Source organism: Rhinoraja longicauda, chromosome 31 (assembly GCF_053455715.1).
Source record: "Rhinoraja longicauda isolate Sanriku21f chromosome 31, sRhiLon1.1, whole genome shotgun sequence".
NCBI classification, from domain to species: Eukaryota; Metazoa; Chordata; class Chondrichthyes; order Rajiformes; family Arhynchobatidae; genus Rhinoraja; species Rhinoraja longicauda.
In genome coordinates this window covers 14,431,793-14,452,988 of record NC_135983.1, presented here as the reverse complement: position 1 = coordinate 14,452,988, position 21,196 = coordinate 14,431,793, and the positions used below count along the sequence as shown (strand labels likewise).

Here is a 21,196-nt window from a genome sequence, read left to right as displayed (position 1 = left end):
CTCAGTAGAAATTATAAGCAACAGCTTGTGAAGTCTAGGACAGAACACTCATGTATGGTAGTGTTGGAATCCATTCGGTTTCTTGAACTACCAAGTGTTTAACTGGAAATCACAAATGCAATGTAGTTCCAATTATACTTATATACGATAGAACTACCTATATATTTTCTGAGGATTTAATCAACATATCATTCAGTAAACATATGTCCTTCCAATCTGAAATGTTCTAACCTGGCAACAAGCAAAAAGACAAACCGTCAACAGACATAAATATGACCTACTTAGAACTGGCTGACTACAAACCACACGCTTACATCATAATACTCTTCACTGCACATCTGCTCAGGAAGCTCCTCTCAACAGCACAAACAAGATAACAATGAGACAAAAGGCAAGTTGCATTTGGGAGTCCAATTAAGGCATACAAGTCATATGACATTATCAGTGACAATTAGTGATTGTGCCTACCAAAACCAGTTAATTTGGTTATTTCTGCTCAGTTTAACAGAAATGTTGATTGGATAAAAAATGGAAGGAACAGAAACAAAAAACTATCAAATTGATGACACTTAGAACTGCTTTCAAAAATAAAATGATATAGCACTTACAAGAAGTCTTCTAGAGTTCCCAATGTGATTTTAAATTGACAGCAGTCAAATTCACCAAAGGTATGTTTGCTGTTTTTTTTTAATGTGCTCTTTCATTGATAAGTTATATGATTTTATGTTTCCTATAAAATGAAAATACCATTCTGCTGCATAATGAAGCAGTCCTTGTACCCCAAAGCTGATCTGGGCTGAGTTTCAAAATGCAAGCACAATATTGCTGAGCGAAGTATATGTAAATATTCTGTCCCAGAAGAATTAGATCAAAGAGAAAAATAACAAAGACAAGACCGAGTTCAAGAAATCACAAAGAAAATGCCAGTGCCATGAGGCAACCAGTTATCTATGTGATTGCCAGTGAAGAAGTACATGCTGGTGATGCCATTCTTGATAGACAAAACATTTCCACTGGTCCTGCTAACAACCATTTTCAAAATTGGGATAGTCTACAAGCTAACCTTTTAGTTAACGGGAGAGTTGGGTTGTATAAAACTTGACATTTCATAAAAGGCACAATTCCCTGCATTTTTAAAATCCCTTTAATTACTGGCAGCATGATGGAGCAGCGGTAGAGTTGCTGCCTTACAGCGCCAGAGTCCCGGGCTCGATCCCAACTATGGGTGCTGTCTGTACGGAGTTTGCACATTCTCCTCGTGACCGCATGGGTTTCTCCAAGGTCTTCGGTTTCCTCCCATAGTCCAAAACGTACAGGTCTGTAGGTTAATTAGCTTGGTTTTGTATACTTGGTATAAGTGTAAATTGTCCCTAGTGTGTTTAGGCTTCTGTTAATGTGCAGGGATCGCTGGTTTGTGTGGACTCGATGTGCCAAAAGGCCTGTTTCCGTGCTGTGTCTCTAAACTAAGCTAAATCTGTGCATCAAGAATATGACATTCGCAAGATGAGAAATACATTTCTGAAAGATTAAGACACAAATTAGGAAAGTAGGTACAATCTACCAAGCAAATTTTAATACAGAAATGTGGAGTATTGTATGCAGGCAGCACAACAAGCACATTTGAACCATGCAGAATTTTGCAATTGTAACTGGATTTAATGGCAATAGACAGTGGCCAGTGAGTTTTTTGGCAGCTTGTATAATCCAAAAGGATTTTGTTGAAATCACTCAATGGGGAATGACAACAAATTCACCATGGGACAATCAATTTCATGAGGCCTTTTTGACTTTTTGTTTGTCTAGGTGCAGATGTTCCCAGTTCATTTTACTAAACAGGTTTGCATTTTTGAGTTTCCCAAGAGACAGAGCTGATGGACACAGGCCAGACAGAGAACATTTGTTTTAAGTTACATACAACAGTATGGAGCAGACTCTAGTAAAGACCAGTTATCTTCATAGAAACATAGAAATGTAGGTGTAGGCCATTTGGCCCTTCAAGCCAGCACTGCTATTCAATATGATCATGGCTGATCATCTAAAATCAGCACCGGTCCTGTTTTTCCCCCCATATCCCTTGATTCCTTTAGCCCCAAGAGCTAAATCTAACTCTCTCTTGAAACCATCCAGTGAATTGGCCTCCACTGCCTTCTTTGGCAGAGAATTCCACAGATTCTCAACTCTCTGGGTGAAGAAGTCTTTCCTCATCTCAGTCCTAAATGGCCTACCCCCTATTCTTAAACTGTGACCCCTGGTTCTGGACTCCCCCAACATCAGGAACATTTTTCCTGCATCTCGCCTTTCCAATCCTTTAAGAATTTAATGTTTCTATAAGATCCTCTCTCATCCTTCTAAATTCCAATGAATACCATCCCAGTCGACCTATTCTTTCATCCTATGTTATCGCGTTATGTAGCGAAATGTGTTCAGACTGGAACCAGAGACAACCTCGCTTTGTCAGTTTTCCATTTTCAATGAACTAATGGTTATATCAATAGATAACAGTGCAGCAATTAGCTTTCAGGAAATCTGATGCTAAATTCAGTGCTTCCCCAATTAACCAAAGAAATCCAAGAGTGCTGTCAAATACTTTCTTCCCCCACAAAGGATATGATGAATAGACAATAGACAATAGGTGCAGGAGTAGGCCATTCAGCCCTTCGAGCCAGCACCGCCATTCAATGCGATCATGGCTGATCACTCAATCAGTACCCCGTTCCTGCCTTCTCCCCATACCCCCTCACTCCGCTATCCTCAAGAGCTCTATCCAGCTCTCTCTTGAAAGCATCCAACGAACTGGCCTCCACTGCCTTCTGAGGCAGAGAATTCCACACCTTCACCACCCTCTGACTGAAAAAGTTCTTCCTCATCTCCGTTCTAAATGGCCTACCCCTTATTCTCAAACTGTGGCCCCTTGTTCTGGACTCCCCTAACATTGGGAACATGTTATCTGCCTCTAATGTGTCCAATCCCCTAATTATCTTATATGTTTCAATAAGATCCCCCCTCATCCTTCTAAATTCCAGTGTATACAACTGAAACATACAGATAAACTCAAGAAACCAGTGAGTTGATGAGAACATCAGATCCTAAACTATGCTTGCTATACAAAATTGAAAACATTACACTTTGTCATGGGATTTAAGACATGCTGGGGCACAATTACCACTGAACTGCCACTCTGGTGCCCCCCCACCCCCCCAAAAAACCCCCCACATTATTTGTTCAGATAAACATTCTTTATTATCATGCATCTTGAAATCATTTTCTTGACATTTCTAATATGGCATCTACTTTAATGGCATATATGTATCACATTTTGCTAAATGTTTAAAAACACTAGCAAAAAGCACAAATCGGGCTTTTTTTACTTCCTGGTCTGCTGTTTGTGAATTCTTCATTGTGATGATGATGATGAGCTTGTATAATGATATTACTGCTTTGAACAGTTGACAGATGCCAACATAGAGAATGGTAAATAAATCCAAAACAACTGAATTCTAGGCATCAAAGTTAAGTGTGCAATGGTTTCTCCATTAACCACTCATTGTCTATCAGTTTTCATTGTAAACCCAATTCTAAGGTTCTATACATCAATAATTTTAAAAGTTTAATCATGATATCCTCTTGATATGTAAATGCTGTTGCATTTTATTATTGCATTATCTAAATTATACGTTCAAACCAAAACTTTACTCAACTGTAAAGCATTAATTCTAATTAATGCTTTACAGGAAAAACTGGGCAGCAGCACAGCAATCAAGTCAACAAATTTTAAATGGTCACTGAATGTAATGTGAAATATAAAAAAAGGAGCTATTTGTAAGATTTAGATGTCTGCATAAACCACTTCATTTGCACTCGTGGTTAGTAAAATCATCCGAATGCTTTGGACACTCCTATCCAGCTGTTCTCTTGACAGCTGACAGATTGGAGGCACACAATGACCAAAATATACCTAATCATCTGTCAGCTACACCAACTGAGCTCCTGGGAATTTTTACAGAAATATTAATGAATAACAAATGCATATATTTATATGTGAGCATCAAACTTTTCTGTCTATCTCAGCCAGAAGACAACTCTTTCTCAAGTTGTGATCAGAATATAGATCCTTTTAGCATTCTTCTTCGGTATTTACTGACCATCATATTCACACTCAAATATGCACGGAATTACTTTCTACCAAACTGAATGAAGACCAGGAGGTCTTCCTTTGTCCCGCCCCCCTGACATCAGTCTGAAGAAGGGTCTCGACCCGAAACGTCACCCATTCCTTCTCTCCCGAGATGCTGCCTGACCTGCTGAGTTACTCCAGCATTTTGTGAATGAATGAAGACCAGACTCTGCTGAACAGACCATGCACGTACACACATGAACGCAACACATACACCCTTTCCCACCCCACATCTCCCTTTTCTTTGCTGTTACGCATCCCGATTCCCCCTTTTCACTTGTCATTCTGTCCCCTTCCCTGTGCTCTGCCTTATTGTGTTACTGTAGTCCAGAAACCAATACACAATATTGCTCTTATCTGTCAGCTAAGTTTCTTCCCACTAGAAGGCAAAATGATGGCGAGGGGTTGGGATTTGAAGAAATACACAGAATTCCCTTCACTGCTTGTTTGCCAAAAGCAAATAATCTTGATATTCATTCACTAACCCATTTAGTTTTAACCAACTTTTTTTGTTCACTGAAGTTTAATTAATTTGCTCTCTAAAAGCAGAAGCTACATTTAGATATAGTAAAAACATTGAATATTTGCATCCACTTGGTGGCATGCAGCCAAAAATGAGCAGGTTACAGGCTACAGGCCTAGCAAATTAAACCGGTAAATGCAGGATGACCCCAACCTACTGCTGCCTTGACTGCAGGCTATTGCCTTCTGATATGCAGGTACTCCAGGGGATACAATGGCATGGGTAACATGTCAATTACCTCAACAAGGCACACACAGAATCTCACAGGCTTAATGTTATCCATGTCACAACTTTTTGGGAAATAAATATATGACCTGATAAAATAAACGGGTTTAAAGAAAAGGTGATAAATATCGATAAAGTTAAAAAAACATTAAAAGGTTCCTTTAAGTCAATGGCTTTACGCTATGCAGATTTATATTTGGCTTAAAACAAGCCAAGTTCGATTTGTGCTTCAGGAACCTAGTAAAATTAGAGTAATGTGAAATGTCTGAGAAAAGTTCTGTCTTTTGACAAAGTTAGCCACTCATTCATCCTGGCACTTGCTGTCATCTGAGCCAACAAAACCACTGCATATTCAGAGCATACTGGCAAATCTCTGCACAGTCAAATGTTATGTATACGTTCCAATTAAGTGAATTCAGATTCAACTAACTCTAGTCTTTTTAAAAAGAAACCGTGTAAACAGCCTGTGGCAAAAGTCGATTTTCTACTTATGTTCACTTTCGTTTCCTGTTTTGACTAAATCTTTCATCCGCCATTTTCAAGGAATACAAAACTATCATTTCATCAATACATACACAATATTAGGTTATAAATAGTCTACAATTGCCATATAAAACATGTTGGAAAACTTGTTACCACTTTAAACAAAATGCAGAAAACTGTGAATTAATTTCTACACTATGGTAATTTCTTTCTTGATATGAAAAAGCCCAAAATCATTAGAAAACAAAATCAATAGGCAACATTAAAATTAGATTATAAAACTGCCCCATGCTTTATTCATACCTTTATTGCAGATATAATTCCCTCAAAAATGATTGTTTTAACAGGAAGTTCCATATTGCAGTCAACTTGTTAAAATTGTTCTGACCAAAAAATAATGAAAGGATGAAACCAAAAGACTCAAAACTACGACCTGCCTAGCTCTGCCCATTCGTGCTGGTGAAATTCGAAATGAATGTTGTTTTCACACCGTTCTCAGAAAAATATTGGCAACTCCTAGGTACATTAGGGTCTTTACATTGTAAAAATCTCCTCTGACCCATCTCCTGCAGCTGGATATTTAACACACTAAACCAATTTCCATACTGTCAACAGCAATATTCTGCCAATGCTGGAAATCCAAAAATGCTGGTAAGGTGATAGTGTACTAGTGAAGGGTCACAAAACCTATAACATTATTGGCTTCTTTTGCCACAATTGCTCTCCATGGTCATTGTTTGGGATGATTTTAACAAGGCTAACCTCAGCAGAGTGCTTCCAAGATACAGATATCACGTTACCTGCCCCAGCAGAGGGGTGAGAAAACTCGATCATTGCTACACTACAATCAAGTACGCATATCGCTCTGTTCCCCGTGTGGCCTTGGGTCTCTCTGATCATTGTTTAATTCATCTTATTTCGACCTACAGGCAGAAACTAAAATCTGCTAAGCCTGTGGTCAGAACAATGAAAAAGTAGATAAGCGAGGGCATTGAAAACCTACAGTCCTGCTTTGATTGATTGGAATGTGTTCAGGGAAGCAACCACAAGCTTCGATGAGTTTACAGACACTGTGACATCATATGTCAGCTTTTGAGGACAGTTGCATTCCCACTAGGACCCGGATCCGGTTCAACAACGACAAGCCCTGGATTACAGATGAACTCAGACAGCTCCGCCAGTCTAAAGACGAGGTCTACAGGAGCGGGGATACAGACCTCTACAGGAAGGCCAAGTACAAGCTGAGAAGAGGAATCAGAGGTGCCAAGGAAAGGTACTCTGAGAAGCTGAGGAGGAAGTTCTCAGCTAATGAAGGGCTTGTAAGAAACCACCAGCTGCAATGGGAACCCCCCCCCCCCCCCCCGCTTCCTGGACAATCGTCAGCTGACTAACGGCCTGAACGAGTTCTACTGCAGGCTCGATAGACCAAAACATAACCCCCTCCTTCCCCCACCCACTCCTCCCCAATCACTGCTTCACACCTACTTACAGCCCGACACCAGTCTGCAAAGACTGGGCCCTTCCCCACCCACCCATCCCCAATCACCACTTCACACCCACTTACAGCCTGACTCCCGTCTGCAAAGACTGGGCCCTCGTCCACTACCCACTGATATATATATTAAAAAATCATTCCTATAGTTATCGGGGACTGTACCTTTAAGAATAATGTATGGACAAGCAGATGCTTGTTCGTAGACTTTGCTCACTTCTATTAGGTGCTAACTGTAGTTTTGTACTTTGCATACCTGCATGATGAGATTGATTAAGTTGTACTTTGCATACCTGCATGATGATTAAGTTGTGTTACATACCTGCATGATGGGATTAAGTTGTGTTCAATACATCTTTGTCTACTCCATGGTATAAAGAAATGAGGGGGGCACTGCTGCGTTGGAGAGACTTGTTCAGACTCCTGTACTCTGTGCAATCCTCTCTCATGTATTAAAACATTCAGTTGGATCTAAATTGCTGTGACTGTCGTTTGTTGGGAAAATATTTCTAACACCCACCCCCTCCTTGCTGCCCAACATCAGTCTGGCCACCTCCCCATCACTAACAATAGAAAATGACGAGGTGGAGAAGCTATTCAGGAGACAGAAAAGACAGAAATCTCCAGAACTTGGACAATGTTTCCCCCTCTACCCTCAAGCTCTGTGCTGAACAACTGGCACCAGTCTACACAGACATTTTCAATCATTCCCTGCAAGCCTGCACTGTCCCTGTCTGCTTCAAAGTCTCCACTATTGTTCCTGTACCCAAAAAGCCAGGAGTACTGGTCTTAATGACTATAGGCCTGTCACTGACCTCTATAATCATGAAGACCCTGGCCCAGCTGAAAAATATCCCAAACCCCCCCTGCTGGACCCCCTGCAGTTTGCATACCGGGCTAATAGATCAGCGGATGACGCAGTCAACCTAGGCCTGCACTTCATCCTCCAGTAACTAGACCGCCAGGGGATCTATGCAAGGATTTTGTTCGTGGATTTTAGCTCCGCATTCAACACCGGTAGCGCACTGGCGGCGTAGCAGTAGATTTGCTGCCTTACAGCGAATACAGCGCTGGAGACTTAGGTTCGATCCTGACTATGGGTGCTGTCTGTACGGAGTTCGTACGTTCTCCCAGTGACCTGCTGCCCACACTCCAAAGATATACAGGTATGTAGGCTAATTGGTTTGGTAAATGTAAAAATTGTCCCCAGTGGGCGTATGATTGTGCTAATAAGCGGGGATCGCTGGTCGGCGAAGACCCGGTGGGCCGAACGGCCTGTTTCCCCGCTGTATCTCTGAACTAAACTAAAACCATTGTGCCAGAGCTACTACACACCAAACTCTCCCAGTTGACTGTGCCTGAACCCATCTGTCAGTGGATCACCAACTTCCTGGCAGACAGGAAGCAGCATGTGAGGCTGGGAAAGCACATCTCTGACCCGCAGCATAGGAGCTGCAACCACCACGAAAAGCTGTCAATCCCAATCAAGGAACAGCTACCACCTGGTCACAGGTGTGACTGGAAGACCTGGAAGTCCCTCAATAGGCTTCGTACAGGGATGGGCCGATGCAAGACCAATATGAGCAAATGAGGCTATGCAGATGAGGCAGAGACAGAGTGTGAATGTGGAACATTTGTACAATCCATGCCACACCTACTAAGATGCCCATTTCTTGGTGAACAGTGCTGCCTAGAAGATCTAGCGGTGGCAAACGAGAAGGCTGTTAACTGTGCAAGAGCCTGGCCGACCATTTGAAAAATAGATGATGGACATGAAAGAAGGCTGCGTATTCTCCCCTCTCCTTTACTCTACACCAACGACTGCACCTCCACAGACTCCTCTGTCAAGTTCCTCAAGTCTGTGGATGACACAACCCTGATTGGACTGATCCAGGTTGGGGGGGGAATCTGCTTACAGACAGGAAGTGACACAGCTGGCATCCTGGTGCCTTCGCATCAACTTGGAGCTCAATGCTCTTAAGACAGTGGAATTGATTGCGGACTTTAGGAGAGCTCCCCCTCCCCGCCACCCACTCACCATTAACAACACCACAGTCACATCTGTGGAGTCATTTAAGTTCCTTGGAACCATCAACTCCAGGGACCTTAAATTGGAGGCCACAGTCAAAAAGGCCCAGCAGATGATGTACTTCGTGCGGCTGCCGAGAAAACACAATCTGCCAGTTAATGATAGTCCAGTTTTATACTGCCACCATAGAGTCTGTCTTCACCTTCTCCATCATGGTCTGGTTTGGCTCAGCCACCAAGCATGACATCAGGAGGCTGCAACGAATCGTTTGGTCAGCCGAGAAGGTTGTTGGCTGCAACCTTCCCCCCATTGACGAACTGGACACTGCAAGGGCCAGGAAGCGAGAGGGTAAGATAATCTCTGACCCCTCTCACCCTGGCCACACACTCTTTGAAGTACTTCCCTCTGGAAAGTGACTCCATACTGTCAAAGCTGCCACAGCCAGACATAAAAACAGCTTTTTTTCATGCGCAGTAGCTCTGCTCAACAACCAAAGGTCTGCGGCCTCCTTTTCCTCTGGTATTTTAGTTCATTCTTCACATGTGTAAATTATAATGTTTTATCTTAATTGTTTACTGTATGTCATGTTGTTACTTGCGAGCAAAGCACCAAGGCAAATTCCTGGTACGCATACATATTTGGCTAATAAAATGTAATCAATTCAATTCAATTTGGTAAGCAATTCCAGAATCTAATGCTTTTATTACTAACTACACTAAGTGGACCCGTTGGGCCCCAAACCACTCCGGCATTGGTGCAGCACCCTCTCCTCCCCCACCCCCTCCCTCCCTCCGATATAACACCGATTTCAATGAAACCTGTCATAGGACCACGGGACGACGGCGAGTCTAAAATTGTCGCGCTATCGTGTACCGTTTTGGCTGTAGTTGAGGAACAAGCGAACAAACGCGTTTCAGTATATAGATGTCAATTTTAATTTCCAATTGATATTTTCCCCCATGTTTTGAGTGCTTTAACAAAGAAATCCACTTAGAAGTTCACAAAACAACGTAAAAAAAGTAATTCATTTAAAACTACAAGAAAAGAAAAAGGATTTATAAACTACATTAAGCTGCATGATAACCTACTGCTAAATTTATGCAGTCACTTTTAAGATGCTTTTGCATGAAGACCATAGCTTAAACCTTTAACTCTTAAGAGTTAACTCTTAGCAGTTTATTATTTGATTCATCGGCACTGCTGCTATGATATTCAAAAATGGTTGAAAATTATGTCCAAGGGAACAATGGCATTTTTCTTTTTAGTGTGTGCAGTACTGAAATGAACGATAGAACACCCCCGCAGTAAAATGACCCAGTCATCAAAGCGACCCTCAAGGGTGGTCCTGGTACAAAAAAAATAAACAACTTTTAATTTTTTCTCCATGATTGCTTCAACCTTTAAGTCCCCCTCTGTCCTCCTGCATGACACAATCCAGTTAACATTGTTCAAACTCCTCATGCCCTTTGGATCTCCTCTATCTCAACAACTTCCACCCAAATGCAATGCTGCTAGTACTAACTCAGCCAGTGACCCCCCCCCCCCATTTCTCCAAAACCTTGAAATTTATTCACTATTCCACTCAACTTTAACCAATTATGTTGTTCTCTAAAGTTAGTATTCATCTCCCCCTTGAAAACAGATGGTTACCTTTAAATGGCAGTGAAGACAATCAACATCAACCTTGAGTGGGGAGGCATGCAGCCAAAGATGAGCAGCAGGTGGTGGTGGCTATATGCCTGGATCATTAAACTCAGCAGACAGCAAGACTGCTGCATTTATATTAACTGACAAATGGAGTGTGTTCCCCTGACTCAAAACCCCTTCCTTCTTATTTCCTTGTACTTGCGGTAATTAAAAATCACATCAAGAATTCAGCAACACATTCAGAACCTAACATGCGTACTGACATCAATGTTGCAACCTATATATTAAAAAGCATTTAAAAAAAACAGTAGATACTGATAATCTGAATTAAAAACAAAAAATGCAGAAAAGTATGCTTTGATCAAAACCTTTAGAGAAACGGAATCACCAGAAAGATGTCAGTTACCTGTCTTTTGATAAAGTTCACCAACCTCTGCCATCAATGCTTTATGCACTGCCTTCTTAGCAAACATAATAACTGCATGTACAAAGCATATTGGTAATATTGTATATACCACAAAAACTGCATGAACACAAACTTTGTTGTCACTTTCAATTGACATGCTATTTAGATTGTTTTATCCTGTTTGAGAAAACTTGGCACACAGAAGAAAACATTTTTTGACTTACACTCACTCATTTCCTTAAATGATCAGGACAGAATAACAACATGAGGAGTCAATCTCTATTTATTATTAAGTGTGGCAAGATATAGGTACAATGAAAATATTGCTTGCAGTACTATCACAGGAACATAGATCTCAAGCCAAATGCAAAAGCACAGCATTTACATAGGCGATAATAGAATTACACCTAAATTCTGCTAGACAGAGAAACAAGACTGTGCAAAAACAAAGGACATTCGTCCAAAGCATAATTAGAAACCAAGTCCATGTTAGACCAAGAAGTGGTCCGTAATGTTCTGTTGCCAAGGTAGGATTAGGTTCTGACAGTCAGTTCTAGAACCTGGTGGATATAAGAAAGTAGTTTGGTGGTGTGGGATCTCAATCTTCCGTACCTGTCTAATGGTAGTAGTGATTAGAGGGCATGACCAGGATGGTGGAGATCCTTGATGATTGATGCCACCTTCTTGAGCCAGACTCTCTTTTAGATGGTTTTGGTGTTGAGAACTGCGTCTATCTTGAACAGGTCAGAGTCTAATTATTCTCTGCAGCCTTATGTTCCTGTACGTTGGAATTGCCATATTGCAAGCAGTCAAGTTACTTTCTACAGTGCATATGTTGAAGTTTGTTTAACTATTCAGTGACTCTTTAAACTTGTATGTAGAGGTGCTGGCACACCTTCTTCATGATTACCTCTATCAAGGGCACATCATACATTATCACCAGGAATTTGAAGTTCCCAATGGCCCCATCCCCGAACTCTACCTCCGCTACATCGATGACTGCATTGGTGCTACCTCTTGTACCCATGCAGAACTCACTGACTTCATACACTTCACTTCCAATTTCCATCCTGGCCTTAAATATACTTGGACTATCTCCGACATCTCCCTCCCGTTTCTGAACCTCACCATCTCCATCACAGGAGATAGACTAGTGACTGACATCTACTATAAACCCACTGACTCGCACAGCTATCTGGACTACACTTCTTCCCACCCTGTCTCCTGCAAAAAGTCTATCCCCTACTCCCAATTCCTCCGTCTACGCCGCATCTGCGCCCGGGATGAGTTGTTTCACACTAGGGCATCAGAGATGTCCTCATTCTTCAGGAAACGGAGCTTCCACTCTTCCATTATAGATGAGGCTCTCACTAGGATCTACATCCCGCAGCTCCGCACTTGCTCCCCCTCCCCCCATTCGTAACAAGGACAGAATCCCCCTCGTTCTCACCTTTCACCCCATCAGCCAGCGCATCCAACAAATCATCCTTCAACATTTCCGTCACCTACAACGGGACCCCATTACAGGCCACATCTTCCCATCCCCTCCCCTTTCTGCGTTCCGCAGAGACCGTTCCCTCCGTAACTCCCTGGTCCACTTGTCCCTTCCTACCCAAACCACCCCATCCCCGGGCACTTTCCCCTGCAACCGCAGGAAATGCAACACCTGTCCCTTTACCTCCCCCCCTCAACTCCATCCAAGGACCCAAACAGTCTTTCCAGGTGAGACAGAGGTTCACCTGCACCTCCTCCAACCTCATCTATTGTATCCGCTGCACTAATGTCAACGTCTTTACATCGGCGTAACCAAACGCAGGCTCGGCGATTGTTTCGCTCAACACCTTTGCTCAGTCCGCCTTAACCAACCTGATCTCCCGGTGGCTGAGCACTTCAACTCCCCCTCCCACTCCCAGTCTGACCTTTCTGTTATGGGCCTCCTCCAGTGCCAGTGAGGCCCACCGGAAATTGGAGGAACAGCACCTCATATTTTGCTTGGGCAGCTTGCAGCCCAGCGGTATGAACTTTGACTTCTCCAACTTTAGATAGTTCCCTTGTCCCTCTCTTTTCTTCCCCCCCCCCCTTCCCAGTTCTCCCTCCATCCTTCCTGTAGCTTTATGTTAGGCTGCATTTGAAGTATTGTGCGGTTCTGGTTGACTCAATATTAGAAGGATGTGGAGGCTTTGGAAAGGGCACAGTCGTACTTTACCAGGACAATGCCTGAATTAGATGGTATTAGATACAAGGAGAGGTTGTTTTCTCTGGAACGCCGGAGGTTGAGGAGAGACATGATAAATGTATACAAAACGATGAGGCATAGATAGGGTATCTATCTCCCCCCCCCACCCAATGATGGAAATATCAAATATTAGAGAACATAACTTTAAGGTGAGAGGGGCAAAATTTAAAGGATGTGCGAGGCCAGGCATTTCCTTCTGTTTACAGAGAGTGATGGCTTTCTGGAACGGGCTGAGAGGGGTCGTAGCGGAGGCAGATATGACAGTGCTGTTTAAGAAGCTTTTAGTAGGCAGTGAATGGAGGTATATGGATCATGTGCAGGCAGATGAGATTAGTTTATCTCGGCATTTTGTTTGGCAGACACTGCAAGCCAAAGAGCTCATTCCTGTACTGTACTGTACTGTTTAATGTTCTACATAACCAATCCATGCTCCATCTAAGCTGGTCCGACTTGCCCGTGTTTGGCCCATTTCCCTCCAAATCTCTCCCATCCAAGTAACCGTATACTTATTCTATACCCATGACTATGTCGCCGGAGGCGGTTGGGACATTCGGTCATTTTTGGGATTGTCAGAGGCATCGAAAATTTGTTGTCACACGTGCGATCTTCAAGTCCCGCACCTACACGAAATGCACTTTCTGGCCAGTGCAGAGCTGACCAGGATCGGGCACGGCTGCCGGCAGAGCGAGGGGAGATGTCGGCGAGTGAGAGTGGAGTGCCAGCGGTCAGCCGAGGGCTGGCCCACGTGAGTCCCGGCGGTCGGAGGGGGATGCGCCCCAAGACCAAAGAGGGACTGGGGCGGGGGGGGAGAAGGAAGATGCACTATATTGAATACTTTTGTAACTTTGTTGCCACTCTTTACGTGTCAGCTCTTGCATACATGATAATAAAGTATCAATCAATACAGTTCCACTGCATCTTTAAATTTGTTGACAACACTGAATTACAGATAATGAAGAGTATAGGATCATCTCCGATTGAATGGAGCCAAATCAACAACCTTACTCTCAACATTAGTAAAACCAAGCAACAGATATGTGACATTAGAAGAGGAAGGTTGAGAATCCAGAAGCTTGTCTTCATCAATGGATTTGTGGTGGAGTCAACAACTTTAAGTTTTTCGGTGTACAGATCTCTGAAGATCTGTCCTGCACACAGCGCATTGATGCAATCATAAAGCAAGCCCATCAACATCTCTACTGCCTTAGGAGATTGACAAGATTCGGTATGTTGATAAATACTCACTTGAACTTCTAAAGGTGTACTGTAGAGAGCATAATGGCTGGTTGCATCATGGCCTAGTTCGGCAACGTGAACACACAGGACTGAGATTACAAAAAGTGATGAGCACTGCCTGGTCAAACACTGGCACAGACCTCCCCAACATCGACGGGAGCTATAAGAAGCACGTCTCAAAAAGGCAGCCAGCATCCTCAAGGACCCACACCACCTTGGCCACACTTTCATTTCACTCCTGCCATCGGGAAAGTTGTATGGGAGTCTGAAAACTGTAACCTCCAGGTTAAGGAACAGGTTTTTGCCCCCCAACAACTACCAGCCTATTGAACTTCAACTGAACTCCAAACTACCTTGGTTGCACTAGGGACCAAGCTTTTTGTTTTGTCTTGCACTATATTGTTTAAAAAATTTTTTTGGCTATTAGAACATTGTGTTTACGCACCTGTTGTGCTGCTGCAAGAAGGAACTTCAGTGTTCCATTTTGGTACACGATAATACATACCGAAGATAGACACAAAATGCTGGAGTAACGCAGGATCCTTCTATCTCTGGATAGAAGGAATGAGTGACATTTTGGGTTGAGCCCCTCTTCAGATGAAGGGCCTTGATCCAAAACGTCACCCACTCCTATCCAGAGATGCTGCCTGTCCCACTGAGTTACTCCAGAATTTTGTGTCTATCTTCAGTGTAAACCAGTATCTGCAGTTCCTTCCCATGACAATAAAACACTCTTGACTTCCAAATGTCTTTTAGACAATAGACAATAGGTGCAGGAGTAGGCCATTCAGCCCTTCGAGCCAGCACCGCCATTCAATGCGATCATGGCTGATCACTCTCAATCAGTACCCCGTTCCTGCCTTCTCCCCATACCCCCTCACTCCGCTATCCTTAAGAGCTCTATCCAGCTCTCTCTTGAAAGCATCCAACGAACTGGCCTCCACTGCCTTCTGAGGCAGAGAATTCCACACCTTCACCACTCTCTGACTGAAAAAGTTCTTCCTCATCTCCGTTCTAAATGGCCTACCCCTTATTCTTAAACTGTGGCCCCTTGTTCTGGACTCCCCCAACATTGGGAACATGTTTCCTGCCTCTAATGTGTCCAATCCCCTAATTATCTTATATGTTTCAATAAGTTCCCCCCTCATCCTTCTAAATTCCAGTGTATACAAGCCTAATTGCTCCAGCCTTTCAACATATGACAGTCCCGCCATTCCGGGAATTAACCTAGTGAACCTACGCTGCACGCCCTCAATAGCAAGAATATCCTTCCTCAAATTTGGAGACCAAAACTGCACACAGTACTCCAGGTGCGGTCTCACCAGGGCCCGGTACAACTGTAGAAGGGCCTCTTTGCTCCTATACTCAAATCCTCTTGTTATGAAGGCCAACATTCCATTGGCTTTCTTCACTGCCTGCTGTACCTGCATGCTTCCTTTCAGTGACTGATGCACTAGGACACCCAGATCTCGTTGAACATCCCCTTTTCCTAACTTGACCCCATTCAGATAATAATCTGCCTTTCTATTCTTACTTCCAAAGTGAATAACCTCACACTTATCTACATTAAACTGCATCTGCCATGTATCCGCCCACTCACACAACCTGTCCAAGTCACCCTGCAGCCTTATTGCATCTTCCTCACAATTCACACTACCCCCCAGCTTAGTATCATCTGCAAATTAGTATCATCTACACTGGTCACTGCCTGCCATTCCGAAAGGGACCCATTTATCCCCACTCTTTGCTTTCTGTCTGTCAACCAATTTTCTATCCATGTCAGTACCCTACCCCCAATACCATGTGCTCTAATTTTGCCCACTAATCTCCTATGTGGGACCTTGTCGAAGGCTTTCTAGAAGTCGAGGTACACCACATCCACTAACTCTCCCCTGTCAATTTTCCTAGTTACATCCTCAAAAAATTCCAGTAGATTTGTCAAGCATGATTTCCCCTTCGTAAATCCATGCTGACTCGGAATGATCCTGTTACTGCTATCCAAATGCTCAGCAATTTCGTCTTTTATAATTGACTCCAGCATCTTCCCCACCACTGATGTCAGACTAACTGGTCTATAATTACCTGTTTTCTCTCTCCCTCCTTTCTTAAAAAGTGGGATAACATTTGCTGTCCTCCAATCCACAGGAACTGACCCGGAATCTATAGAACATTGAAAAATGATCTCCAATGCTTCCACTATTTCTAGAGCCACCTCCTTAAGTACCCTGGGATGCAGACCATCAGGCCCTGGGGATTTATCAGCCTTCAGTCCCATCAGTCTACCCAAAACCATTTCCTGCCTAATGTGGATTTCCTTCAGTTCCTCCATCACCCTAGGTTCTCCGGCCCCTAGAACATTTGGGAGATTGTGTGTATCTTCCTCAGTGAAGACAGATCCAAAGTAACGGTTTAACTCGTCTGCCATTTCTTTGTTCCCCATAATAAATTTCCCTGCTTCTGTCTTCAAGGGACCCACATTTGCCTTGACTATTTTTTCCCTCTTCACGTACCCAAAAAAACTTTTGCTATCCTCCTTTATATTATTGGCTAGTTTACCCTCGTACCTCATCTTTTCTCCCCGTATTGCCTTTTTAGTTAACTTTTGTTGCTCTTTAAAAGAGTCCCAATCCTCTGTCTTCCCACTCTTCTTTGCTATGTTATACTTCCTCTCCTTAATTTTTATGCTGTCCTTGACTTCCCTTGTCAGCCACAGGTGTCTCTTACTCCCCTTAGAGTCTTTCCGCCTCTTTGGGATAAATTGATCCTGCAACCTCTGCATTATTCCCAGGAATACCTGCCATTGCTGTTCTACCGTCTTCCCTGCTAGGGCCTCCTTCCAGTCAATTTTGGCCAACTCCTGCCTCATGCCTCTGTAATCCCCTTTGCTATACTGTAATACTGACACTTCCGATTTTCCCTTCTGCCTTTCCATTTGCAGAGTAAAACTTATCATGTTGTGATCACTGCCTCCTAATGGCTCTTTTACCTCTAGTCCCCTTATCAGATCAGGATCATTACACAACACTAAATCCAGAATTGCCTTCTCCCTGGTAGGCTCCAGTACAAGCTGTTCTAAGAATCCATCTCGAAGGCACTCTACAAACTCTCTTTCCTGGTGTCCATTTCCAACCTGATTTTCCCAGTCTACCTGCATGTTGAAATCTCCCATAACCACCGTAGCATTACATTTGTGACACGCCAATTTTATCTCCTGATTCAACTTGCACCCTATGTCGAGGCTACTGTTTGGGGGCCTATAGATAACTCCCATTAGGGTCTTTTTACCCTTACAATTCCTCATTTCTATCCATACTGATTCAACATCTCCTGATTCTATGTCACCCCTTGCAAGGGAATGAATATCATTCCTTACCAGCAGAGCAACCTCACCCCCTCTGCCCACCTGTTTGTCTTTTCTATACGTTGTGTACCCCTGAATATTCAATTCCCAGCCCTGGTCCTCTTGTAGCCATGTCTCAGTGATCCCTACAACATCATACTTGCCCATGACTAACTGAGCCTCAAGCTCATCCACTTTATTTTTTATACTACGCGCATTTAAGTACAACACTTTAACTTCTGTATTTACCTCCCCTCTCAAATCGGTCACAAATGGCCCTGCCCTTAATCTCTTTTCCCCTCTAGAACTTCTGTTCCCATTCTTCCGAGAGTCTTCTGCAATATCTCCTGTATTCCCTTTAACCTCATCTTCATATTCACAATTTGTTAACCCCTCCCCCCCCACTACTTAGTTTAAAGCCACAGGTGTCGCACTAGCAAACCTGCCTGCCAGAATGTTTGTCCCCCTGCTGTTAAGATGTAACCCGTCCCTTTTGTACAAGTCACCCCTAGCCCAGAAGAGATCCCAGTGGTCCAGAAATCTAAATCCCTGCTCTCTGCACCAGCCCCTCAGCCATAAATTCATACCCTCTATCTCTCTGTTCCTGGCCTCACCAGCACGAGGTACCGGTAGCAGTCCAGAGATAACCACCTGATTTTAAATCTTGTTATTGTACCCATCTCAAATATTTTCTCTGGCAGCTACTTCCCACCACCTTCTGTGTGAAAAAGTTGTCCCTCAGGTTCCTATTCCATTTTTTCCTTCTCACCTTAAACATAAGCCCTTGAGTTCTTGTAGAAACAAGGAAGTGCAGATGCTGGTTTACAAAAGAAGATACAAAGTGCTGGAGAAACTCAGCAGGCCTGGAGAAACTCAGCAGGCCTGGAGAACATGGGCTACATGTTCCTCAATCCCCATATTCCCCATACAACGCCCCCCCCCCCCAAAAATTCTTGATTCTCCAATCCTGGTAAAAAGGCTCAGTACATTTATTCTCTTTACTCCACTCATGAATTTAGACCCCAATCAGATGGATTAATCCCATTCTTAATTAAATTCAGACATATTCTCACGCTGCTATTAAAGATAAACACAAAGTGCTGGAGTAACTCAGCGGGTCAAGCAGCATCTCTGGAGAAAAAAGATAGGTAACATTTTGAGTCAGGAACTTTCTTCAGACAGGAAAAATAAGACCCTGCTATTATCAGTTTACACTTTTAAGCAAAAGAGCTAAAGAGAAAGAGAGGGAGGTCAAACTAACCAAGCTATAGCCTGCGACTATTCAAGTGCCGATCATTAATAACAATGGCATTTTATGCTCTATTCAACGTACAATAATTTCTATTTTAAATGTTTATGGTCATCTTCATGCAAGTTTTTTTGAAACAAGTGATTTAAAAAAAAAATTTCAATGAAGATTCTCAAGAGGTCTGAAATTGAGAATTCAAATGTTACGCTTTAAAGTTGACACAAAAGGACCTGTTAATTTTCATTTTTTTGTAATTCTCCCTATCTTCAGCTAAGCCAAAACAGGCATTCGCTAAACACAAAACTACTAACTCCTCAACACGTTATTCAGACATAATACCATATAATTTGTGTATAATTTCAAACATTTTTAAATTAATCAATTAGGTCGCAGAAGGCAGAAGTGAGGTGTTTGCAATATGTATATGCGGTTCTGAATTGAGTATTGAAACAAAAAATATTCTTATCACCTCCCACATTGACTTCTGGTATTCAATGTTTGTATAACAACCACCCTTTTGCTTGGATAGCACTCAAATAAAAGATTTTCACTCTAGCTTAGTAAACGTGACAATAATAAATCTAAAATGAAACTCACCCACCCAATTTAAAGGAGTCATAGCAACCTCTGTCACAGTTCATTTCAATTATTATATTTGTCGCTAATTATATTGCTCCCTTCAGTTCCTGCAGTTGAAAGAATCAAAGTGTAGGAAGGAACTGCAGATGCTGGTTTAAACCAAAGATAGACACAAAAAGCTGGAGTCTCTGGAGAGGTCAAGGGTCTGAAGAAGGGTCTCGAACCAAAACATCACCCATTCCTTCTCTCCAGAGATGCTGCCTATCCCGCTGAGCTACTCCAGCTGTTTGTGTCTATCTTTGATGCAAGAACCAAGCTGCAGAAGTACCAGCCCTCTGATTTTTCACCGTCCTGTGAAACATGAGGTATTAGCAGACAAAAACGAAAATGTATCCAGGCAATGTCAAATTCAAACATAATGTTTCTTCTCAAGATGACCATGCGATCAAAATAAAGATTGCCATGTCAGAATTGTTGCCTTTGAAAAAAAAGTTAGTTAATTAAATGGTGCAAACATAATCCAATCCAGAAACATACCTAATAATTTACTATTAAAACTGCAGGAAATGAATAGGCAATTATATGGGTCAGCACCTTTCTTCAGAAGTACCACAACCCAAAACATCACCAGTCCATTTCCTATTCAGTTGCTACCTGACCTGTTGATCTCCTCCAGCAAGTTGTGCTTAAGATTTCAGCATCTGCAGCTCTTCTTGACTCTCTATTACTAAAAGTGTTCCTTTTGTTTATTTACAGATATTGTACGTCATTTAAACAGTCGAGAAATAAACACTGAAGTCACATTTCAAGTCTTGCAGTTTGGACAACCCCACCTCATATAGTTACATTGTTCTTCAACTGATCCTGATCACTTTGAACAATAGTTCTTGATCGTTTTTAATCTAGCAATTTAAGCATTTATCAAAGAACAATATGATTAGAAATTTCATCAGTGAACAGGCCAAATTCAGTCCAACTGGCAGATCACCTATCTATGAATCAAAGTAGTTTCACAGAATACACAAAACAAGTTGATCAGTCGAGAAGGGGGCTGCAAGGAGCCACTGCCACGAACACATCTTTCCATTGCTTCCTTCAGATGTACTGGAGTCACCTTCCTTGTATTTAGTCTACAATCAATGTCCCATTTTTCCCATATCCACTTCCTCCTCCTCCTCCAACCTTACACAACTTTGCCACAATTGCCCTCCTCCTTCCGCTCCAACCCGCCTCTGCCATACTTGCCCCTCTCCCTCCTCCTTCGCTCATACCCACCTCTCTGCGACACGTACCCCTCACTCTCCCCCCTAACCCATTTCCCCCTCTGGGCACGTGCTCCGGCGTACTCCCCCCTAACGCATTTCCCCCTCTGGGCACGTGCTCCGGCGTACTCCCGCCCTGACCCCGGCCGTGTCCTCCCTTCCCTCCGGCGTGAGGATAACCCGGCCACTCACCTCGGCAGCCGTCCCGTTCCACTCTTCTCCGCTCCACTGGCGCCTCAAACTTCCCCCGACCAAACTTTCAATGCCTGCACAGCCATCGCCACCGGACGTGACGCCGTCCGACTGACCCGCGCC

General features: G+C 43.1%; 1 protein-coding gene across 1 annotated transcript in view; it reads right to left on the bottom strand.

Annotated features, from left to right (window-relative positions):
• The window catches only part of setx (senataxin), an 89,364-nt gene extending 68,168 nt beyond the window's left edge, over positions 1-21,196 (bottom strand). The window contains exon 1 of the mRNA XM_078425907.1: positions 21,074-21,196. The gene's annotated coding sequence lies outside the window, so the exon portion shown is untranslated. The remainder of the gene's footprint in view (positions 1-21,073) is intronic.